Genomic DNA, 25,031 nt, shown 5'->3' on the forward strand with positions numbered 1-25,031 from the left:
GAAGGAAATTTGTAGCTCCTCTCAGATTCCAGAACTTTCTGCCACAGAAATGTGAGGAAGATGTGTTTTTTTAGCCAAATTTTGAGGTTTGCAAAGGATTCTGGGTAACAGAACCTGGTCCGAGCCCCGCAAGTCACCCCTCCTTGGATTCCCCTAGGTCTCTAGTTTTCAGAAATGCACAGGTTTGGTAGGTTTCCCTAGGTGCCGGCTGAGCTAGAGGCCAAAATCTACAGGTAGGCACTTCGCAAAAAACACCTCTGTTTTTTCCCAAAATTTAGGATGTGTCCACGTTGCGCTTTGGGGTGTTTCCTGTCGCCGGCGCTAGGCCTACCCACGGAAGTGAGATATCATTTTTATCGGGAGACGTGGGGGAACGCTGGGTGGAAGGAAATTTGTAGCTCCTCTCAGATTCCAGAACTTTCTGCCACAGAAATGTGAGGAACATGTGTTTTTTTAGCCAAATTTTGAGGTTTGCAAAGGATTCTGGGTAACAGAACCTGGTCCGAGCCCCGCAAGTCACCCCTCCTTGGATTCCCCTAGGTCTCTAGTTTTCAGAAATGCACAGGTTTGGTACGTTTCCCTAGGTGCCGGCTGAGATAGAGGCCAAAATCTACAGGTAGGCACTTCGCAAAAAACACCTCTGTTTTTTCCCAAAATTTAGGATGTGTCCACGTTGCGCTTTGGGGTGTTTCCTGTCGCCGGCGCTAGGCCTACCCACGCAAGTGAGGGATCATTTTTATCGGGAGACTTGGGGGAACGCTGGGTGGAAGGAAATTTGTAGCTCCTCTCAGATTCCAGAACTTTCTGCCACAGAAATGTGAGAAACATGTGTTTTTTTAGCCAAATTTTGAGGTTTGCAAAGGATTCTGGGTAACAGAACCAGGTCCGAGCCCCGCAAGTCACCCCTCCTTGGATTCCCCTAGGTCTCTAGTTTTCAGAAATGCACAGGTTTGGTAGGTTTCCCTAGGTGCCGGCTGAGCTAGAGGCCAAAATCTACAGGTAGGCACTTCGCAAAAAACACCTCTGTTTTTTTCCAAAATTTAGGATGTGTCCACGTTGCGCTTTGGGGTGTTTGCTGTCGCCGGCGCTAGGCCTACCCACGCAAGTGAGGTATCATTTTTATCGGGAGACTTGGGGGAACGCTGGGTGGAAGGAAATTTGTAGCTCCTCTCAGATTCCAGAACTTTCTGCCACAGAAATGTGAGGAACATGTGTTTTTTTAGCCAAATTTTGAGGTTTGCAAAGGATTCTGGGTAACAGAACCTGGTCCGAGCCCCGCAAGTCACCCCTCCTTGGATTCCCCTAGGTCTCTAGTTTTCAGAAATGCACAGGTTTGGTAGGTTTCCCTAGGTGCCGGCTGAGCTAGAGGCCAAAATCTACAGGTAGGCACTTCGCAAAAAACACCTCTTTTTTTTTCCAAAATTTAGGATGTGTCCACGTTGCGCTTTGGGGTGTTTCCTGTCGCCGGCGCTAGGCCTACCCACGCAAGTGAGGTATCATTTTTATCGGGAGACTTGGGGGAACGCTGGGTGGAAGGAAATTTGTAGCTCCTCTCAGATTCCAGAACTTTCTGCCACAGAAATGTGAGAAACATGTGTTTTTTTAGCCAAATTTTGAGGTTTGCAAAGGATTCTGGGTAACAGAACCAGGTCCGAGCCCCGCAAGTCACCCCTCCTTGGATTCCCCTAGGTCTCTAGTTTTCAGAAATGCACAGGTTTGGTAGGTTTCCCTAGGTGCCGGCTGAGCTAGAGGCCAAAATCTACAGGTAGGCACTTCGCAAAAAACACCTCTGTTTTTTTCCAAAATTTAGGATGTGTCCACGTTGCGCTTTGGGGTGTTTGCTGTCGCCGGCGCTAGGCCTACCCACGCAAGTGAGGTATCATTTTTATCGGGAGACTTGGGGGAACGCTGGGTGGAAGGAAATTTGTAGCTCCTCTCAGATTCCAGAACTTTCTGCCACAGAAATGTGAGGAACATGTGTTTTTTTAGCCAAATTTTGAGGTTTGCAAAGGATTCTGGGTAACAGAACCTGGTCCGAGCCCCGCAAGTCACCCCTCCTTGGATTCCCCTAGGTCTCTAGTTTTCAGAAATGCACAGGTTTGGTAGGTTTCCCTAGGTGCCGGCTGAGCTAGAGGCCAAAATCTACAGGTAGGCACTTCGCAAAAAACACCTCTGTTTTTTTCCAAAATTTAGGATGGGTCCACGTTGCGCTTTGGGGTGTTTCCTGTCGCCGGCGCTAGGCCTACCCACGCAAGTGAGGTATCATTTTTATCGGGAGACTTGGGGGAACGCTGGGTGGAAGGAAATTTGTAGCTCCTCTCAGATTCCAGAACTTTCTGCCACAGAAATGTGAGAAACATGTGTTTTTTTAGCCAAATTTTGAGGTTTGCAAAGGATTCTGGGTAACAGAACCAGGTCCGAGCCCCGCAAGTCACCCCTCCTTGGATTCCCCTAGGTCTCTAGTTTTCAGAAATGCACAGGTTTGGTAGGTTTCCCTAGGTGCCGGCTGAGCTAGAGGCCAAAATCTACAGGTAGGCACTTCGCAAAAAACACCTCTGTTTTTTTCCAAAATTTAGGATGTGTCCACGTTGCGCTTTGGGGTGTTTGCTGTCGCCGGCGCTAGGCCTACCCACGCAAGTGAGGTATCATTTTTATCGGGAGACTTGGGGGAACGCTGGGTGGAAGGAAATTTGTAGCTCCTCTCAGATTCCAGAACTTTCTGCCACAGAAATGTGAGGAACATGTGTTTTTTTAGCCAAATTTTGAGGTTTGCAAAGGATTCTGGGTAACAGAACCTGGTCCGAGCCCCGCAAGTCACCCCTCCTTGGATTCCCCTAGGTCTCTAGTTTTCAGAAATGCACAGGTTTGGTAGGTTTCCCTAGGTGCCGGCTGAGCTAGAGGCCAAAATCTACAGGTAGGCACTTCGCAAAAAACACCTCTTTTTTTTTCCAAAATTTAGGATGTGTCCACGTTGCGCTTTGGGGTGTTTCCTGTCGCCGGCGCTAGGCCTACCCACGCAAGTGAGGTATCATTTTTATCGGGAGACTTGGGGGAACGCTGGGTGGAAGGAAATTTGTAGCTCCTCTCAGATTCCAGAACTTTCTGCCACAGAAATGTGAGAAACATGTGTTTTTTTAGCCAAATTTTGAGGTTTGCAAAGGATTCTGGGTAACAGAACCAGGTCCGAGCCCCGCAAGTCACCCCTCCTTGGATTCCCCTAGGTCTCTAGTTTTCAGAAATGCACAGGTTTGGTAGGTTTCCCTAGGTGCCGGCTGAGCTAGAGGCCAAAATCTACAGGTAGGCACTTCGCAAAAAACACCTCTGTTTTTTTCTAAAATGTAGGATGTGTCCACGTTGCGCTTTGGGGTGTTTCCTGTCGCCGGCGCTAGGCCTACCCACGCAAGTGAGGTATCATTTTTATCGGGAGACTTGGGGGAACGCTGGGTGGAAGGAAATTTGTAGCTCCTCTCAGATTCCAGAACTTTCTGCCACAGAAATATGAGGAACATGTGTTTTTTTAGCCAAATTTTGAGGTTTGCAAAGGATTCTGGGTAACAGAACCTGGTCCGAGCCCCGCAAGTCACCCCTCCTTGGATTCCCCTAGGTCTCTAGTTTTCAGAAATGCACAGGTTTGGTAGGTTTCCCTAGGTGCCGGCTGAGCTAGAGGCCAAAATCTACAGGTAGGCACTTCGCAAAAAACACCTCTGTTTTTTTCCAAAATTTAGGATGTGTCCACGTTGCGCTTTGGGGTGTTTCCTGTCGCCGGCGCTAGGCCTACCCACGCAAGTGAGGTATCATTTTTATCGGGAGACGTGGGGGAATGCTGGGTGGAAGGAAATTTGTAGCTCCTCTCAGATTCCAGAACTTTCTGCCACAGAAATGTGAGGAACATGTGTTTTTTTAGCCAAATTTTGAGATTTGCAAAGGATTCTGGGTAACAGAACCTGGTCCGAGCCCCGCAAGTCACCCCTCCTTGGATTCCCCTAGGTCTCTAGTTTTCAGAAATGCACAGGTTTGGTAGGTTTCCCTAGGTGCCGGCTGAGCTAGAGGCCAAAATCTACAGGTAGGCACTTCGCAAAAAACACCTCTGTTTTTTTCCAAAATTTAGGATGTGTCCACGTTGCGCTTTGGGGTGTTTCCTGTCGCCGGCGCTAGGCCTACCCACGCAAGTGAGGTATCATTTTTATTGGGAGACGTGGGGGAACGCTGGGTGGAAGGAAATTTGTAGCTACTCTCAGATTCCAGAACTTTCTGCCACAGAAATGTGAGGAACATGTGTTTTTTTAGCCAAATTTTGAGGTTTGCAAAGGATTCTGGGTAACAGAACCAGGTCCGAGCCCCGCAAGTCACCCCTCCTTGGATTCCCCTAGGTCTCTAGTTTTCAGAAATGCACAGGTTTGGTAGGTTTCCCTAGGTGCCGGCTGAGCTAGAGGCCAAAATCTACAGGTAGGCACTTCGCAAAAAACACCTCTGTTTTTTTCCAAAATTTAGGATGTGTCCACGTTGCGCTTTGGGGTGTTTGCTGTCGCCGGCGCTAGGCCTACCCACGCAAGTGAGGTATCATTTTTATCGGGAGACTTGGGGGAACGCTGGGTGGAAGGAAATTTGTAGCTCCTCTCAGATTCCAGAACTTTCTGCCACAGAAATGTGAGGAACATGTGTTTTTTTAGCCAAATTTTGAGGTTTGCAAAGGATTCTGGGTAACAGAACCTGGTCCGAGCCCCGCAAGTCACCCCTCCTTGGATTCCCCTAGGTCTCTAGTTTTCAGAAATGCACAGGTTTGGTAGGTTTCCCTAGGTGCCGGCTGAGCTAGAGGCCAAAATCTACAGGTAGGCACTTCGCAAAAAACACCTCTGTTTTTTTCCAAAATTTAGGATGGGTCCACGTTGCGCTTTGGGGTGTTTCCTGTCGCCGGCGCTAGGCCTACCCACGCAAGTGAGGTATCATTTTTATCGGGAGACTTGGGGGAACGCTGGGTGGAAGGAAATTTGTAGCTCCTCTCAGATTCCAGAACTTTCTGCCACAGAAATGTGAGAAACATGTGTTTTTTTAGCCAAATTTTGAGGTTTGCAAAGGATTCTGGGTAACAGAACCAGGTCCGAGCCCCGCAAGTCACCCCTCCTTGGATTCCCCTAGGTCTCTAGTTTTCAGAAATGCACAGGTTTGGTAGGTTTCCCTAGGTGCCGGCTGAGCTAGAGGCCAAAATCTACAGGTAGGCACTTCGCAAAAAACACCTCTGTTTTTTTCCAAAATTTAGGATGTGTCCACGTTGCGCTTTGGGGTGTTTGCTGTCGCCGGCGCTAGGCCTACCCACGCAAGTGAGGTATCATTTTTATCGGGAGACTTGGGGGAACGCTGGGTGGAAGGAAATTTGTAGCTCCTCTCAGATTCCAGAACTTTCTGCCACAGAAATGTGAGGAACATGTGTTTTTTTAGCCAAATTTTGAGGTTTGCAAAGGATTCTGGGTAACAGAACCTGGTCCGAGCCCCGCAAGTCACCCCTCCTTGGATTCCCCTAGGTCTCTAGTTTTCAGAAATGCACAGGTTTGGTAGGTTTCCCTAGGTGCCGGCTGAGCTAGAGGCCAAAATCTACAGGTAGGCACTTCGCAAAAAACACCTCTTTTTTTTTCCAAAATTTAGGATGTGTCCACGTTGCGCTTTGGGGTGTTTCCTGTCGCCGGCGCTAGGCCTACCCACGCAAGTGAGGTATCATTTTTATCGGGAGACTTGGGGGAACGCTGGGTGGAAGGAAATTTGTAGCTCCTCTCAGATTCCAGAACTTTCTGCCACAGAAATGTGAGAAACATGTGTTTTTTTAGCCAAATTTTGAGGTTTGCAAAGGATTCTGGGTAACAGAACCAGGTCCGAGCCCCGCAAGTCACCCCTCCTTGGATTCCCCTAGGTCTCTAGTTTTCAGAAATGCACAGGTTTGGTAGGTTTCCCTAGGTGCCGGCTGAGCTAGAGGCCAAAATCTACAGGTAGGCACTTCGCAAAAAACACCTCTGTTTTTTTCTAAAATGTAGGATGTGTCCACGTTGCGCTTTGGGGTGTTTCCTGTCGCCGGCGCTAGGCCTACCCACGCAAGTGAGGTATCATTTTTATCGGGAGACTTGGGGGAACGCTGGGTGGAAGGAAATTTGTAGCTCCTCTCAGATTCCAGAACTTTCTGCCACAGAAATATGAGGAACATGTGTTTTTTTAGCCAAATTTTGAGGTTTGCAAAGGATTCTGGGTAACAGAACCTGGTCCGAGCCCCGCAAGTCACCCCTCCTTGGATTCCCCTAGGTCTCTAGTTTTCAGAAATGCACAGGTTTGGTAGGTTTCCCTAGGTGCCGGCTGAGCTAGAGGCCAAAATCTACAGGTAGGCACTTCGCAAAAAACACCTCTGTTTTTTTCCAAAATTTAGGATGTGTCCACGTTGCGCTTTGGGGTGTTTCCTGTCGCCGGCGCTAGGCCTACCCACGCAAGTGAGGTATCATTTTTATCGGGAGACGTGGGGGAATGCTGGGTGGAAGGAAATTTGTAGCTCCTCTCAGATTCCAGAACTTTCTGCCACAGAAATGTGAGGAACATGTGTTTTTTTAGCCACATTTTGAGATTTGCAAAGGATTCTGGGTAACAGAACCTGGTCCGAGCCCCGCAAGTCACCCCTCCTTGGATTCCCCTAGGTCTCTAGTTTTCAGAAATGCACAGGTTTGGTAGGTTTCCCTAGGTGCCGGCTGAGCTAGAGGCCAAAATCTACAGGTAGGCACTTCGCAAAAAACACCTCTGTTTTTTTCCAAAATTTAGGACGTGTCCACGTGCGCTTTGGGGTGTTTCCTGTCGCCGGCGCTAGGCCTACCCACGCAAGTGAGGTATCATTTTTATCGGGAGACTTGGGGGAACGCTGGGTGGAAGGAAATTTGTAGCTCCTCTCAGATTCCAGAACTTTCTGCCACAGAAATGTGAGGAAGATGTGTTTTTTTAGCCAAATTTTGAGGTTTGCAAAGGATTCTGGGTAACAGAACCTGGTCCGAGCCCCGCAAGTCACCCCTCCTTGGATTCCCCTAGGTCTCTAGTTTTCAGAAATGCACAGGTTTGGTAGGTTTCCCTAGGTGCCGGCTGAGCTAGAGGCCAAAATCTACAGGTAGGCACTTCGCAAAAAACACCTCTGTTTTTTCCCAAAATTTAGGATGTGTCCACGTTGCGCTTTGGGGTGTTTCCTGTCGCCGGCGCTAGGCCTACCCACGCAAGTGAGATATCATTTTTATCGGGAGACGTGGGGGAACGCTGGGTGGAAGGAAATTTGTAGCTCCTCTCAGATTCCAGAACTTTCTGCCACAGAAATGTGAGCAACATGTGTTTTTTTAGCCAAATTTTGAGGTTTGCAAAGGATTCTGGGTAACAGAACCTGGTCCGAGCCCCGCAAGTCACCCCTCCTTGGATTCCCCTAGGTCTCTAGTTTTCAGAAATGCACAGGTTTGGTACGTTTCCCTAGGTGCCGGCTGAGATAGAGGCCAAAATCTACAGGTAGGCACTTCGCAAAAAACACCTCTGTTTTTTCCCAAAATTTAGGATGTGTCCACGTTGCGCTTTGGGGTGTTTCCTGTCGCCGGCGCTAGGCCTACCCACGCAAGTGAGGGATCATTTTTATCGGGAGACTTGGGGGAACGCTGGGTGGAAGGAAATTTGTAGCTCCTCTCAGATTCCAGAACTTTCTGCCACAGAAATGTGAGGAACATGTGTTTTTTTAGCCAAATTTTGAGGTTTGCAAAGGATTCTGGGTAACAGAACCTGGTCCGAGCCCCGCAAGTCACCCCTCCTTGGATTCCCCTAGGTCTCTAGTTTTCAGAAATGCACAGGTTTGGTAGGTTTCCCTAGGTGCCGGCTGAGCTAGAGGCCAAAATCTACAGGTAGGCACTTCGCAAAAAACACCTCTGTTTTTTTCCAAAATTTAGGATGTGTCCACGTTGCGCTTTGGGGTGTTTCCTGTCGCCGGCGCTAGGCCTACCCACGCAAGTGAGGTATCATTTTTATCGGGAGACTTGGGGGAACGCTGGGTGGAAGGAAATTTGTAGCTCCTCTCAGATTCCAGAACTTTCTGCCACAGAAATGTGAGGAACATGTGTTTTTTTAGCCAAATTTTGAGGTTTGCAAAGGATTCTGGGTAACAGAACCTGGTCCGAGCCCCGCAAGTCACCCCTCCTTGGATTCCCCTAGGTCTCTAGTTTTCAGAAATGCACAGGTTTGGTAGGTTTCCCTAGGTGCCGGCTGAGCTAGAGGCCAAAATCTACAGGTAGGCACTTCGCAAAAAACACCTCTGTTTTTTTCCAAAATTTAGGATGTGTCCACGTTGCGCTTTGGGGTGTTTCCTGTCGCCGGCGCTAGGCCTACCCACGCAAGTGAGGTATCATTTTTATTGGGAGACGTGGGGGAACGCTGGGTGGAAGGAAATTTGTAGCTACTCTCAGATTCCAGAACTTTCTGCCACAGAAATGTGAGGAACATGTGTTTTTTTAGCCAAATTTTGAGGTTTGCAAAGGATTCTGGGTAACAGAACCTGGTCCGAGCCCCGCAAGTCACCCCTCCTTGGATTCCCCTAGGTCTCTAGTTTTCAGAAATGCACAGGTTTGGTAGGTTTCCCTAGGTGCCGGCTGAGCTAGAGGCCAAAATCTACAGGTAGGCACTTCGCAAAAAACACCTCTGTTTTTTTCCAAAATTTAGGATGTGTCCACGTTGCGCTTTGGGGTGTTTGCTGTCGCCGGCGCTAGGCCTACCCACGCAAGTGAGGTATCATTTTTATCGGGAGACTTGGGGGAACGCTGGGTGGAAGGAAATTTGTAGCTCCTCTCAGATTCCAGAACTTTCTGCCACAGAAATGTGAGGAACATGTGTTTTTTTAGCCAAATTTTGAGGTTTGCAAAGGATTCTGGGTAACAGAACCTGGTCCGAGCCCCGCAAGTCACCCCTCCTTGGATTCCCCTAGGTCTCTAGTTTTCAGAAATGCACAGGTTTGGTAGGTTTCCCTAGGTGCCGGCTGAGCTAGAGGCCAAAATCTACAGGTAGGCACTTCGCAAAAAACACCTCTGTTTTTTTCCAAAATTTAGGATGGGTCCACGTTGCGCTTTGGGGTGTTTCCTGTCGCCGGCGCTAGGCCTACCCACGCAAGTGAGGTATCATTTTTATCGGGAGACTTGGGGGAACGCTGGGTGGAAGGAAATTTGTAGCTCCTCTCAGATTCCAGAACTTTCTGCCACAGAAATGTGAGAAACATGTGTTTTTTTAGCCAAATTTTGAGGTTTGCAAAGGATTCTGGGTAACAGAACCAGGTCCGAGCCCCGCAAGTCACCCCTCCTTGGATTCCCCTAGGTCTCTAGTTTTCAGAAATGCACAGGTTTGGTAGGTTTCCCTAGGTGCCGGCTGAGCTAGAGGCCAAAATCTACAGGTAGGCACTTCGCAAAAAACACCTCTGTTTTTTTCCAAAATTTAGGATGTGTCCACGTTGCGCTTTGGGGTGTTTGCTGTCGCCGGCGCTAGGCCTACCCACGCAAGTGAGGTATCATTTTTATCGGGAGACTTGGGGGAACGCTGGGTGGAAGGAAATTTGTAGCTCCTCTCAGATTCCAGAACTTTCTGCCACAGAAATGTGAGGAACATGTGTTTTTTTAGCCAAATTTTGAGGTTTGCAAAGGATTCTGGGTAACAGAACCTGGTCCGAGCCCCGCAAGTCACCCCTCCTTGGATTCCCCTAGGTCTCTAGTTTTCAGAAATGCACAGGTTTGGTAGGTTTCCCTAGGTGCCGGCTGAGCTAGAGGCCAAAATCTACAGGTAGGCACTTCGCAAAAAACACCTCTTTTTTTTTCCAAAATTTAGGATGTGTCCACGTTGCGCTTTGGGGTGTTTCCTGTCGCCGGCGCTAGGCCTACCCACGCAAGTGAGGTATCATTTTTATCGGGAGACTTGGGGGAACGCTGGGTGGAAGGAAATTTGTAGCTCCTCTCAGATTCCAGAACTTTCTGCCACAGAAATGTGAGAAACATGTGTTTTTTTAGCCAAATTTTGAGGTTTGCAAAGGATTCTGGGTAACAGAACCAGGTCCGAGCCCCGCAAGTCACCCCACCTTGGATTCCCCTAGGTCTCTAGTTTTCAGAAATGCACAGGTTTGGTAGGTTTCCCTAGGTGCCGGCTGAGCTAGAGGCCAAAATCTACAGGTAGGCACTTCGCAAAAAACACCTCTGTTTTTTTCTAAAATGTAGGATGTGTCCAAGTTGCGCTTTGGGGTGTTTCCTGTCGCCGGCGCTAGGCCTACCCACGCAAGTGAGGTATCATTTTTATCGGGAGACTTGGGGGAACGCTGGGTGGAAGGAAATTTGTAGCTCCTCTCAGATTCCAGAACTTTCTGCCACAGAAATATGAGGAACATGTGTTTTTTTAGCCAAATTTTGAGGTTTGCAAAGGATTCTGGGTAACAGAACCTGGTCCGAGCCCCGCAAGTCACCCCTCCTTGGATTCCCCTAGGTCTCTAGTTTTCAGAAATGCACAGGTTTGGTAGGTTTCCCTAGGTGCCGGCTGAGCTAGAGGCCAAAATCTACAGGTAGGCACTTCGCAAAAAACACCTCTGTTTTTTTCCAAAATTTAGGATGTGTCCACGTTGCGCTTTGGGGTGTTTCCTGTCGCCGGCGCTAGGCCTACCCACGCAAGTGAGGTATCATTTTTATCGGGAGACGTGGGGGAACGCTGGGTGGAAGGAAATTTGTAGCTACTCTCAGATTCCAGAACTTTCTGCCACAGAAATGTGAGGAACATGTGTTTTTTTAGCCAAATTTTGAGGTTTGCAAAGGATTCTGGGTAACAGAACCTGGTCCGAGCCCCGCAAGTCACCCCTCCTTGGATTCCCCTAGGTCTCTAGTTTTCAGAAATGCACAGGTTTGGTAGGTTTCCCTAGGTGCCGGCTGAGCTAGAGGCCAAAATCTACAGGTAGGCACTTCGCAAAAAACACCTCTGTTTTTTTCCAAAATTTAGGATGTGTCCACGTTGCGCTTTGGGGTGTTTGCTGTCGCCGGCGCTAGGCCTACCCACGCAAGTGAGGTATCATTTTTATCGGGAGACTTGGGGGAACGCTGGGTGGAAGGAAATTTGTAGCTCCTCTCAGATTCCAGAACTTTCTGCCACAGAAATGTGAGGAACATGTGTTTTTTTAGCCAAATTTTGAGGTTTGCAAAGGATTCTGGGTAACAGAACCTGGTCCGAGCCCCGCAAGTCACCCCTCCTTGGATTCCCCTAGGTCTCTAGTTTTCAGAAATGCACAGGTTTGGTAGGTTTCCCTAGGTGCCGGCTGAGCTAGAGGCCAAAATCTACAGGTAGGCACTTCGCAAAAAACACCTCTGTTTTTTTCCAAAATTTAGGATGTGTCCACGTTGCGCTTTGGGGTGTTTCCTGTCGCCGGCGCTAGGCCTACCCACGCAAGTGAGGTATCATTTTTATCGGGAGACTTGGGGGAACGCTGGGTGGAAGGAAATCTGTAGCTCCTCTCAGATTCCAGAACTTTCTGCCACAGAAATGTGAGAAACATGTGTTTTTTTAGCCAAATTTTGAGGTTTGCAAAGGATTCTGGGTAACAGAACCAGGTCCGAGCCCCGCAAGTCACCCCTCCTTGGATTCCCCTAGGTCTCTAGTTTTCAGAAATGCACAGGTTTGGTAGGTTTCCCTAGGTGCCGGCTGAGCTAGAGGCCAAAATCTACAGGTAGGCACTTCGCAAAAAACACCTCTGTTTTTTTCCAAAATTTAGGATGTGTCCACGTTGCGCTTTGGGGTGTTTGCTGTCGCCGGCGCTAGGCCTACCCACGCAAGTGAGGTATCATTTTTATCGGGAGACTTGGGGGAACGCTGGGTGGAAGGAACTTTGTAGCTCCTCTCAGATTCCAGAACTTTCTGCCACAGAAATGTGAGGAACATGTGTTTTTTTAGCCAAATTTTGAGGTTTGCAAAGGATTCTGGGTAACAGAACCTGGTCCGAGCCCCGCAAGTCACCCCTCCTTGGATTCCCCTAGGTCTCTAGTTTTCAGAAATGCACAGGTTTGGTAGGTTTCCCTAGGTGCCGGCTGAGCTAGAGGCCAAAATCTACAGGTAGGCACTTCGCAAAAAACACCTCTGTTTTTTTCCAAAATTTAGGATGTGTCCACGTTGCGCTTTGGGGTGTTTCCTGTCGCCGGCGCTAGGCCTACCCACGCAAGTGAGGTATCATTTTTATCGGGAGACTTGGGGGAACGCTGGGTGGAAGGAAAATTGTAGCTCCTCTCAGATTCCAGAACTTTCTGCCACAGAAATGTGAGAAACATGTGTTTTTTTAGCCAAATTTTGAGGTTTGCAAAGGATTCTGGGTAACAGAACCAGGTCCGAGCCCCGCAAGTCACCCCTCCTTGGATTCCCCTAGGTCTCTAGTTTTCAGAAATGCACAGGTTTGGTAGGTTTCCCTAGGTGCCGGCTGAGCTAGAGGCCAAAATCTACAGGTAGGCACTTCGCAAAAAACACCTCTGTTTTTTTCCAAAATGTAGGATGTGTCCACGTTGCGCTTTGGGGTGTTTCCTGTCGCCGGCGCTAGGCCTACCCACGCAAGTGAGGTATCATTTTTATCGGGAGACTTGGGGGAACGCTGGGTGGAAGGAAATTTGTAGCTCCTCTCAGATTCCAGAACTTTCTGCCACAGAAATGTGAGGAACATGTGTTTTTTTAGCCAAATTTTGAGGTTTGCAAAGGATTCTGGGTAACAGAACCTGGTCCGAGCCCCGCAAGTCACCCCTCCTTGGATTCCCCTAGGTCTCTAGTTTTCAGAAATGCACAGGTTTGGTAGGTTTCCCTAGGTGCCGGCTGAGCTAGAGGCCAAAATCTACAGGTAGGCACTTCGCAAAAAACACCTCTGTTTTTTTCCAAAATTTAGGATGTGTCCACGTTGCGCTTTGGGGTGTTTCCTGTCGCCGGCGCTAGGCCTACCCACGCAAGTGAGGTATCATTTTTATCGGGAGACTTGGGGGAACGCTGGGTGGAAGGAAATTTGTAGCTCCTCTCAGATTCCAGAACTTTCTGCCACAGAAATGTGAGGAACATGTGTTTTTTTAGCCAAATTTTGAGGTTTGCAAAGGATTCTGGGTAACAGAACCTGGTCCGAGCCCCGCAAGTCACCCCTCCTTGGATTCCCCTAGGTCTCTAGTTTTCAGAAATGCACAGGTTTGGTAGGTTTCCCTAGGTGCCGGCTGAGCTAGAGGCCAAAATCTACAGGTAGGCACTTCGCAAAAAACACCTCCGTTTTTTTCCAAAATTTAGGATGTGTCCACGTTGCGCTTTGGGGTGTTTCCTGTCGCCGGCGCTAGGCCTACCCACACAAGTGAGGTATCATTTTTATCGGTAGACTTGGGGGAACATAGATTAGCAAAACAAGTGCTATTGCCCCTTGTCTTTCTCTACATTTTTTCCTTCCAAATATAGGAGAGTGTGTAAAAAAGACATCTATTTGAGAAATTCCCTATAATTCACATGCTTGTATGGTCACCCCGGAATTCAGAGATGTGCAAATAACCACTGCTCCTCAGCACCTTATCTTGTGCCCTTTTTGGAAATGCAAAGGTTTTCTTGATAGCAATTTTTTACTCTTTATATTTCAGCAAATGAATTGCTGTATACCCGGTATAGAATGAAAACGCACTGCAGGGTGCAGCTCATTTATTGGCTCTGGGTTCCTCGGGTTCTTGATGAACCTACAAGCCCTATATATCTCCGCAACCAGAGGAGTCCACCAGACGTAACGGTATATTGCTTTCCATAATCTGACATTGCAGGGAAAAGTTACAGAGTAAAACGTAGAGAAAAATTGATGTTTTTTTCACCTCAATTTCAATATTTTTCTCTTTCAGCTGTTATTTTCTGTAGGAAACCCTTGTAGGATCTACACAAATGACCCCTTGCTGAATTCAGAATTTTCTCTACTTTTCAGAAATGGTTAGGTTTCTGGGATCCAGCATTGGTTTCATGCCCATTCCTGTCACTGACTGGAAGGAGGCTGAAAGCACAAAAAATTGCAAAAATGGGGTATGCCCCAGTAAAATGCCAAAATTGTGTTGAAAAATTGGGTTTTCTGATTCAAGTCTGCCTGTTCCTGAAAGCTAGGAAGCTGCTGAGTTTAGCACTACAAACCCTTTGTTGATGCCATTTTCAGGGGGAAATCCACAAGCCTTCTTCTGCAGCCACTTTTTCCATTTTTTTTTAAAAAAACGAAATTTTCACTGTATTTTGGCCAATTTCTTGGCCTCCTTCAAGGGAACCCACAAAGTCTGGGTACCTCTAGAAGCCCTAGGATGTTGGAAAAAAAGGACGCAAATTTGGCTTGGTTAGCTTATGTGGACAAAAAGTTATGAGGGCCTAAGCGCGAACTGCCCCAAATAGGCAAAAAAAGGCCTGGCACAGGAGGGGGAAAAGGCCTGGCAGCGAAGGGGTTAAGTATTACACTGTTATGAATTATGTATATTATGTAATATTGATTTAAGTAATTATACTTTAGACGTGGATTGCTATGTTTGTAGGGGTGTAGGGTAGGAAGTTAATAAGGTAATAACTAATTAACAATGATTTTCTATTTTATTATTAGTTATTTAATTGAATGTTAACTATGTATATTATGTATTAATTATTTATTTTAGTTACATATTAGGCGTGCATTGTGGGGATTTTCAGGGGTATAAAGTGGAAAGTTAACTAAGTAATTATTAATTTACAACAAATTATTAATTTATTATTAATTATTAAAGTGATCATTACTTATGTACATTATGTAATGTTGATTGTTTTAGTTATATTTTAGTTGCAGGTTGCTCGGTTTTTAAGGGTATAGGGTGGGAAGTTAAGTAATATTTAAAAAATAATAAGAATTGTATAATTAAATATTTAATTGATTAATAATTATGTTAATTGTGTGATAATAATTTCTATATTAGTTATGTTTTAGTTGTGAGCTGCTGGGTTTGTAGGGGTGTTGGGTAGGAAGTTAATTAAGCAATATTAATTAATAATTGTTGATTAGTTATTTAATTGATTATCAATGATGTAAATTGTGCTACATTTATTTATTTTAGTTATGTGTTGATAGGGTGGCAAGTTAATTAAGTAACCATTAAATAACCATTATTTTTTCATTTGAAAATAATTATTACATTGTTTATGGATTTTGTAAATTGGTAAATGTTATTTTTTAATATATATACATATATATATATATATATACCTATATATATATATATATATATACACGATCCCAGCAGTAGTACCAGTCGCGGCCACAGATGCCTTTCAATCATGAAGCTTCTTATTGTATCACTGCATACAAAACACCCAACGCGTTTTTGAGACAACCTCTCCTTGGAATTTTTTTTGTAAATATCCTATATTTTTCATATTTATTATTTTTTAGTAATTTATATAATGTTTTGGAATTTGGAATGTAACTGTTAATTGTTTAATGTTTTGTATTATTATATATATACATATACATAAATATATATATATATAGATATATATATATATATATATACACATATATGTTTTTTATAGTAGTACATTTAAATATGTAAACAGTTAAATTAAAATAATGTAACGTATATATTTTTTTAAAAATTGTGTTATATTATATATGTATATAAATATATAATACACTTATATATGTATGTGTGCTTATAGAAGTATATATATTTTATATAGTGCTAAATATTAGTGAGATTTATTTAACTAATATATTAATGGTATATATTCAAATATTTAAGATGTACTACTTTAAACTACATTTATATGAAAATGTATATTTTGTATGTGTTTTTGCGATATTAATGTGAAATTATATATTTTTTCAATATTTTTGTACTCACCATTATAATTATAGGAAAACTAGATTTTTGCTAACAATATTTTTTGACACAATACTTTTGTTGCACAATATTGTTGATTCTGATATTTTGTCAGTGATCCGGAAAAAACATCACCAAGGGGGAAAGCAGGAATCTGTAAAAATGTGATAAAGTGGAAAGGGATGTCTGGCAGTTGGTCAAAGAGGCCTGAGGTAGATTCAATACTATGCAGCCTTGGTATTGAGGGCACCAACTTTTAATTGCACTGGCAAAGGGCTTCTAAGCAGAGCTTTGGGCACTGGCACCCATTATTTTACTAATAAGCACTGCTGCCAGGTGCTGCTCATGACCTTGCACATGGCATCACAGATGAGATCACAGGTGATGTAATCGATGACATTGCATCTGACATCATCATCTCTATAATGTAGGACATCGGGGATTGTATGGAACAAAAGTGGATCAAGAGTGTTTTATGGTATTGTTTATCCTCTACTTCTTGCTCTCCTTATTCATTTTTGTGACAGATGCTATATTGTGAAATCATGAATGATTTTTGTAATGTGTAGATTTTGAAAGTGAATTTTTTGCAAACGTCCTCAATTATAGAGTTTTAAGTTAAGTTAGTGACTAGATATTTTGTTGGTCATGAAAGAGGCTAAAATTATGAGTGAGAGCGGGAACAGATGGCTGCGCTTGTGAGAGCCACCCAGTAAGTGATTGAAAGCATGAATGAGTGCATGGAGAGATGACTTAAGTAACTGCAAGTTTGAGTGAAAAGTGATTGAGCAAATGACCTAGGGCCTCATTTCAAATTTGGCGACGGGAAAGCCTGTCTGCCAAAATTCATACAGGGGGACCGCCACCTTTGTGGCAACCTCCCCGCTGGAGTGATTACGAGTTCCTGCTAGGTCGGCAGGCATAAACCTCAGTTTCTGCCTGCTCGCCTAGTGGAAAACAGGCTACAGTATTGTCTCTGGCTCTTAATCGAGCCAGTGGCAATGCCGTAGCCAGCAGGGTGCACCAGCACCCTCCCAATGTTCACTGTCTGCAAAGCTTTGATTAATTAGAATCTTCATAAGTATACAATTAAATAACTAAGATGCCCTGATGTTCTTTGTTTTGTGACCTAGCTAGATTGAAGCTGACTATGTTGCAGTGTTGCGGTGTTTGGTGACTGTTGTGAAAGCTTTGGTTATTTCAAATAAAATGTTTACTCCTTACGGGGTTATGGTTATGGTTTTAATATTAAGCAGGGAAGTAAGATCTCCTCTCAAGTGGTGTCTTATCTGCTGTGAGAGGAACAACCAAATTTGTGTGTTTTGAAGTGTGAAAGAATGAGATCAAAAGGCGACCTGATGAATCTTGATTTATTTTACGATGCAGTTTAGAGCAGTCCATCACTCTACAATTTCAGGTGTTTTGTTTGGTAATGCATGTGAATGATTTAATACCGTTTAGTTAGTGGTGTTCCTGGAAGAGATGTGTTGTAAAAGACATCATATACCACTAGGAACAGGTTCATACTTGAATCTTTAATCAACGAGCCAGATTATGACTTTCTCCCTTGCCAGTCTAATGCCAACTGACAAGGGAAATACAAACAACATTCTACACTGCCGTCAGTAGAACCTCATGACAAAGGTTCTACTTATGACAAGATGCTATGTCATCTAACTGTCCGTGTAAGGAGGAAGGTTTGATAACCTACTTCAGTCACCAGGTCGGTAGACTGCTTCCAAGGGTACAGTGTTTTTTTTTACTTTAGGCTTATTGCACATTTCTGCTCAGTGCCTTGCCACTGAATTCAATTATATATTAAAAGACTCTAAACTTGACATAAAATTATGATGTTCAAAGCTGACAATGTAAAGAAAATTAAAATAACAACAAGTACAAAGAGGTGCAGATTATCCCTAGTAGTGGTATTCCCCCCGGCCACCAGTTTGAGTCTTGTGGTGAGGTGTTCTTGATGAAGGTCACTACTCCTGTCTTGTTGGTGTTGAGCTTGAAATAGTTGGCTTTCATCCAATTAGTGACTTTGGTCATGCAGGTAGTGAACTTGTTTCTTGTTTTGGGTTTCTTGTCCAAGAGGGAGCGAATGAGTTGCATGTTGTTAGCGTAGGAGAGGATGTTGATGTCATGTGCATGGATGAAGCTGGCCAGAGGAATAAAGTATGTGTTGAAGAGGATGGGGCTGACAGATGAACCTTAAGGCACTTTGTAGACAAGTTAGCAAGCTTACGAGGTGCAAGCTGCCAGGCTGACAGCTTGTGTTCTATTCGTTAAGAAGGAGCAGACACAGAGGAGAGCAAATCCTAGGAGCCAATCTCATGCAGGTGTCTGATGAGGATAGTGTGCGAAACTGTGTTGAATGCTGCAGAGAGGTCCAGGAGAATGAGGGCTGCCATGTCTCCTTTATCAATGATCTTACAGATGTCTTCTGTGGCAGTGATGAGTGCTGTGTATGTATGGTGCTTCGGCCTGAATCAGGACTGAGTGGTATCAAAGGGCTGATGGTTGCTGATGTGTTCAGTGAGGCATGAGTTGACTAGTTTCTCTAAGACCTTTGCTGGGTATGGTAGAAGGTCATTGCTGAGGTGGTCTGTAGTTGGAAAGTGTGGCTGGATCAGCCAATGGTTTCTTGACCTGGGGCACGAGAGTAGCAGGTTTCCAGGTTTCCGGGAATGTAGCTGAGTCGATAGCAGTATTGAGGATGGGTGTTAACATTTTGTTGATCGGTAGGGGTCTTTTGATGTGGGCATGGGTCAGATGTGGCCTTTGAGTGGACGGTCTCCATAGGAGCAGTGATTTCAACAGTGCTGACGGCAGACCATACAATCAGAATTTGTTCTTCAGCCATGAAGGAAATTTGGGTTGTGACGGGGTCCTGTTGAGGGTCAAGTTTGCCATATATGGAGACGATTTAGTAACAAGAATTCTGAGAGCTTGTTGCGAATGTCTTGTGAGAGGGTGATGTTATTGGAGGCAACAGGAGAAGCAGTGAAATCTTTGATGATGACAAAGATTTCCTTGCTACTGTTAGTGCAGGTGTTGTTGCGTTCTGTAAAAACTGTGTGCTTGGTGTTCCATACCTGTTGGTGGTAGCATCTTAGGGCAGATTTGAAGATTTCTTTATCTGTGGTGTCTTGACTTGTTCTCCATTTGTGCTCCAGTTGCTGGCACTGGCTTTTCAGTGGGTTGCGCTCTCTGGGTGCCAGCTGGACTGTCAGGCCCTTGCTGTTGGGTTGCGCTTGAGGGGCCCAGGGTGTTAGCGCATGTGGTGATCTAACTGTTGAGGCTGTTGATGACTTTCAGCAAGGTGCTGTTATTATCGGGCCAGTGTACAGAGAGGGCAGTAGCCCATTCCTCTTCTGTGAAGCTTTTCCAGCTGCGAGAGATGGTTCCGGTGATGGTAGGTCTGCGGTGGTGCAGGATGGGTATGCTGAAACTGATGCTGGCTAGTTGACTGTGATGTTGCTGATTGAGTGGCTGGGTTTGCTAAGGTGATCTGTGAGGACATGAGATGTACCCTGGTGCCTGTGGAGGTGTAGGTGTAGGTGTTGGTGGTGTAGCTGATGGTATCTTTGAATATGATGGCAACTCCACCTCCGTGCTTGTGCTAACGGTCTTGCCTTGTGATTTTATAGCCAGTGGGGATGGCTGTAGCGATGTCCTGTGCAAAGGGTGGGTCTAGCCATGTTTCAGTGAGCAAGAAAAAGTGAAGACTGTGGTTGTGTAGTATGCCCCATAACTTTGGGGCATGGTTTGGTGAAAGAGCAGGTGTTGAGAGGCATGCATGCAAATGTGGTGTGTTGTGTGGGCAGTGTTTGGTCTGTGTGAGTGTGAATGAGTGGCTGGTGTGTCAGTGTGAATGAATGGGATGCTGTTGGTGCAGGAATGGTGGGCCTAGGGTGTTCAAGAGTGCATGAGAACTTGTAGGAGGTGCATATGTCAATGCTCTTTCCACGTAGTGTGGTGCAGTGTGGCAGTAGTGCTGCGAGTGGCATTCAGGGTTGAAAGTACCAAAGAGAACAGCATGGTAGTGGTTAGTAGCACAGAGTCCAGGTGCAGATGGGCTTGCCTTTGGCAAGTCAGCGGCGTGACCGCTTCACGCATCCCCTTTGTCGCCACTGCAGCTGCCATTAAGTTAGTTCAGGCAGAGGGGAGGAGCACCGGGTGCCATGAGCGGAAAGCTAGTGATGTCACTTCCTGTACAGATCGATTATGGGAAATCTAGTGATGTCACTTCTTGGGTCGGTCGGTGATTGGAAATGAAGTTCTATTGCTGAGCTTCTTCTTAAAGACAGTTTTTGCAGGAAACATAGATGTCACTTCCTGTGCATACAGCTGATGGGATATCCAGTGATTTCACTTCTTCTGTACATTCGATTTCCACGTAAACAACCCTTTTGCTCCTGAAAGAGAAAAGAATAAAGATGTTGCATATATTCTGAATCTATGTGTCTTTACTAAAAATCCAATTTTCTTATCACTCTCTGCATTAAATATTGCAGTTCTATGCAGTTATTCCATATGGTTGAAAAGTTATCAGATATTAGTAATATAATTAGATAGCAGAATCTGCAATCTTACACTACTAACTACAATAGCAATTTTGGCTGCGTAGATGGCATTCACAGAGGTCACTTTGAAAGGCAAGAAAAAACGGGTAGGTGTTATATTGTGCATAATTTCATGGAACTTTACTTCCAAAACTGATATATTATGCAGATCAAATATGTAGTCAGTAGGTGAGGAAGTAAATGCAACATTGGGAAGGCCAATTCTTACCAAAAATAAAGACATAATTGGAAGATGCCATGATGTATTTTTTCTGAATGCATGTTTTGCCACATCGGAGTCATTTTTGAAGCATTTTGTTCAAATCAATAAGAACACACTTTTTACCGGGTAAATGAAATGAGCTGTTTTGAAGTTGAGTATGCACATAAAGGGAGACAAAACATTTAAACTGCTAAACAAACGTTTTCAGTTCACATCAAATTGCTTGAGCTTTAACATTACAGATTGTGTTTAGTCATTAACTTCATTACCTTCAGTAGAAGTGAGCATTAATTTCATACTGAGGTCATGGCTCAACAAACTTTGGCAAAGCCAATAGGTTTCGGCAATGGGTGACCTATTGCCTTTGGCAATGGGGTGGGGATGGTGTCGAGATAGAGGGGTGGGAGTGGTGAACGGGAGGCTGGGTGGGAGTGTGAGAAAACAGCAGCCTATAAACAGCGGGCAAGAAACAAGCAGAAAACAAGCAGAGAGGCACAAACGGAGGGCAAAAAAGGCAGAGAGGCACAAACGTAGGGCAAAAACAGGCAGAGAGGCACAAACAGAGGGCAAGAAGTGAGCAGAAAGGCACAAACAGAGGGCAAGAAACGGGAAGAGATCACAAACACATGGCAAGAAATGAGAACAAAGGCACAAACAGTATGCAAGAAACGAGCAGAAAGGTAGAAACAGAGGGGAAAGAAATGAGCCAAAAACAGGCAAGTAGGCACAACCAAAGGACAAGAAATGAGCAGAGATTCACAGAGGGCAAGAAATGAGCAGAAAGACATAAACAGAGGGCAAAAAACAGGCAGAGAGACACAAACAGAGGGCAAAAGACGAGTAGAAAAGGGGCAGAGAGGCACAAACAGCAGGCAAGAACAGGCAGAGAGGCTCAAACAGAGGGCAAGAAATGGGTAGAGAGGCACAAACAGAGGGTATGAAAAGACCAGAAAGGCAGAAACAGAGGACAAGAAATAAGCAGAAAATAGGCAGAAGCACAAATAGAGGGCAAGAAATTAGCAGAAAGGCACAGATGGAAGCTAAGAAATGGGCAGAAAGGCACAAACAGAGGGCAAGAAACTATCACAAAGGCACAAACAGCTAGCAAGAAACAAGCAGAAAGGCACAAACAGAGGGCAAGAAACAATAAAAAGGGCACAGAGGGCAAGAAAGGAGCAGAACAGAGGGCAAGAGGCAAGCAGAAAGGCACAGGCAGAGGGCAAGAAACAAGCAGAAAATGGGCAGAGAGGCACAAACAGAGGGCAATAAATGGGCAGAGAGGGACACACAGAGGGCATGAAATTAGCAGAAAATGGGGAGAGAGGACAAACAGAGGGTAAGAAATAGGCAGTAAGACACAAAGAAAGGGCAAGAAACAAGCAGTAAACGGTCAGAGAGGCACATACAGAGGGCAAAAAACAAACAGAAAGGCACAAACCGGGAGCAAGAAACGGGCAGAGAGGCACAAACAGAGGGCAAGAAACAAGCTGAAAGGCAGAAACAGGGGGCAAGAAACAAGCAGAAAACGAGCAGAAAGGCACAGAGGGCAAGAAACAAGCAGAAAGGTAGAAACAAAGGGCAAGAAGCGAGCAGAAAGGCACCAACAAAGGTCAAGAAAAGAGCAGAAAATGGGCAGAGGGGCACAAACAAAGGTCAGACTCAAAGCTCATAAAACACAAACTGCAATGTTAAACATCCAAGCCAACACAGAAAAGAAGGCAGCCATATGAAACAAATCGAGTGACAGGAACAATAGCACAGAACTTTCCTTTAGCAAACACTGTAAATTTAACATATTTTCTATCTCACAGACACAATGGTTGAACTCATAAAACACAAACTGCAATGTTAAACATCCAAGCCTACACAGGAAAGAAAGCAGCGGTATGAAACAAACCGAATGACAGGAACAATAGCACTCCTAACGTATGGCGGGACAAGTCACCCCTTGAAACCAAAACAAATGAGCAACAAGAACAATAGCACTCCTGAAACCACAATAAAAAAGTAGTCCCAAAACAATGGCTAAAAAATGGCTGCTCGTAAGTAAAAAGTAGTTGGTCGGGGCTCTTGGAGAGGGCTAAACAATGGAAAAGGCGAACTTGACGAATGGGAATACTGCAAAATGGAGCGACTATGGTGCCAGCAAATGGGAAGGCTATGGGCGGGCTGAAGCCCACAATGTAGATACAGTATGTCTCAGTTCAAGAGAGTGCATGGTTGCCGTCCAGAGCCAAGACCTAAAAAGGAATTTATATATGGAAACAAATTCTGTAGTGAATGGCGAAGATCCTACATACAAGAACGTTTACTGCTGAAAGACTGAACTAATCTGTATCCTTATTTATGAAACAAGCAAAATTGCTTTAATAGTTATTTGAAACATTGGGAAGCATTGAGGTGAAATGAAGGCATTCTCCTGATGCAAAACATGGGAAATCACTCCTTTAAGCTAAACTAAGTCCAAACATCAATAAAAATTAGTAACAACACACATGTATGAAGACACTATCAAACGGCAAGTACTAGGTTGTGGTGCTTAAGCGCATGACAAAAAACATGCTGAAAGCCTAATATGATCACAGAATCATCTCAGCTGGGCAGTGACTTAATTGCTTCCTACATATGACCAATGGGTGGCAACTACCTCAACTAAAAAAGTAATGAACAAACTGGAGCATATCAAAAGAGACAGAGCAAATGCCTACTGAAAATGAGCAGTATTTACATCTGAGAACTTTCTCTGGAAACATTCCAGTACCTAAGGGAGACTTTAAAACTTGGTCGTATTTGAGAAATCAAATGTGAGCAGACTGGAGAGTGCCTGAAACAAAGAGGTTAAAGAGAACAAGCATTTGAAATACAATGGGTGTTGTGTTTGCTCGAGTTAGAGCTAATAGCTTTGTAAATCCTAACTGGACTTTTCTTGCCAAATAAGTTGAAAATGAAAAGTAAAACAGTTCACATAAGCGAGCCGATTCAAAGTGCCACGGCCGCCATGAGCATGAGCACGAAGGAGAAACACAAAAGGAAAAAGAAGTTTGCTGGCAGTCAAACGCATTGGCAAAAGTACAATTATTCATGTATCGGAGTCGATGGCCAAGGAGGTAACAAAACTGCCCCAAGGAGGGACAAACGTAAAGCATTTACCAATGATAACAAATGATTTTTGAATGGCAAGTCCATGAACGAGTGATAGTGATGGGCGTGCGGTGGGTGTGGTTAAAAGCCCACAGATGGATTACAACAGGCCAGAGTGCTTGCTCGCTCGACCTAAAAATGGAGGTCCTAAGAGGTCTTCCATGTGTACAGAACAGTCACTGAGGTCCACAAAACCAGGAATCACTATGCGCAGGGCCAGCTTTAGAATTAGAGGTGCCAGGTGTGACAGTCTTTTTTAGTGGCCCTGCAATGACCTCCCTCTCCACAGATTACCTCACTACCACCTTCCAACAGTACCACTCATCTCTCTGCAGCACCTCTCTCATGAGCATTTCTTTTGTTGTATATCGCCACTCATATCAGCCCTAGGGTGTTAGAGCACTTTACATCACACACAGGCTATACAGAGGCAATGAATCTCACATGAATAAAGCAGTCTATAGGAAATGTTACAAGTAAATCGATCTATAGAAAATGTTACACCAAACAATGAGGTTATTGTCCTGCGATCTGCATGTACGAGTTCTTTGCAACAGGCATAATAACCCTCAGTGCTACTTCATGATGAGGTAAAACTGCCACTAGACAATACTTAGGTCTCTCTCTCTAGCAAAAACATTAATCACCTGGGCACTATGTTGACATTTTTATTGTTGCCTAAAAGCTGCTGGATGCAAGGAAATAGCAGGTGTTTCTAAAACCAAAAGTTATTTCTGAACGCAGAGCCTTTCCTGAGGTCAGTGGCAGGTGCGGGCTGCACTGGTCGCACCGCCTTAAGCTGGCCCTGACCATGCTGGATAGCAGGAGCCTGCTTGAATGTGAATTTTGAAGTAATGAAACTGCAAGAAAAAGTCTTATTAAATGTTAGTCAAATAAAATGAAAAATGAAGAATGCATGTTCAGTTATATAAAGGTGTCAGGAACCGTTTTACCAGGCGAAGCTGTGAAAACCGATGCACTCAGAGATATGAACATGAAAATTAATAGTTGCATGAGAACTGCTCATGGATATTGGTAAGAGGAAGGAGAACCTACAGAAATTGGAAGAAGCAGCTAAGACAACGGAGAACACTACTGGGTACAAGGCTGTATAGACTGAGGGCTTGATTCACAAAAGTTAACTTACACTTTTGTGTATGTTTACTCTTGTTTTGGTATTCACAAACTATGAGTTAATAGTAAGTACACGACTGCGCAGACTCCGTAGTTGGGCCT

This window comes from Pleurodeles waltl, chromosome 10, assembly GCF_031143425.1.
Source record: "Pleurodeles waltl isolate 20211129_DDA chromosome 10, aPleWal1.hap1.20221129, whole genome shotgun sequence".
NCBI lineage: Eukaryota > Metazoa > Chordata > Amphibia > Caudata > Salamandridae > Pleurodeles > Pleurodeles waltl.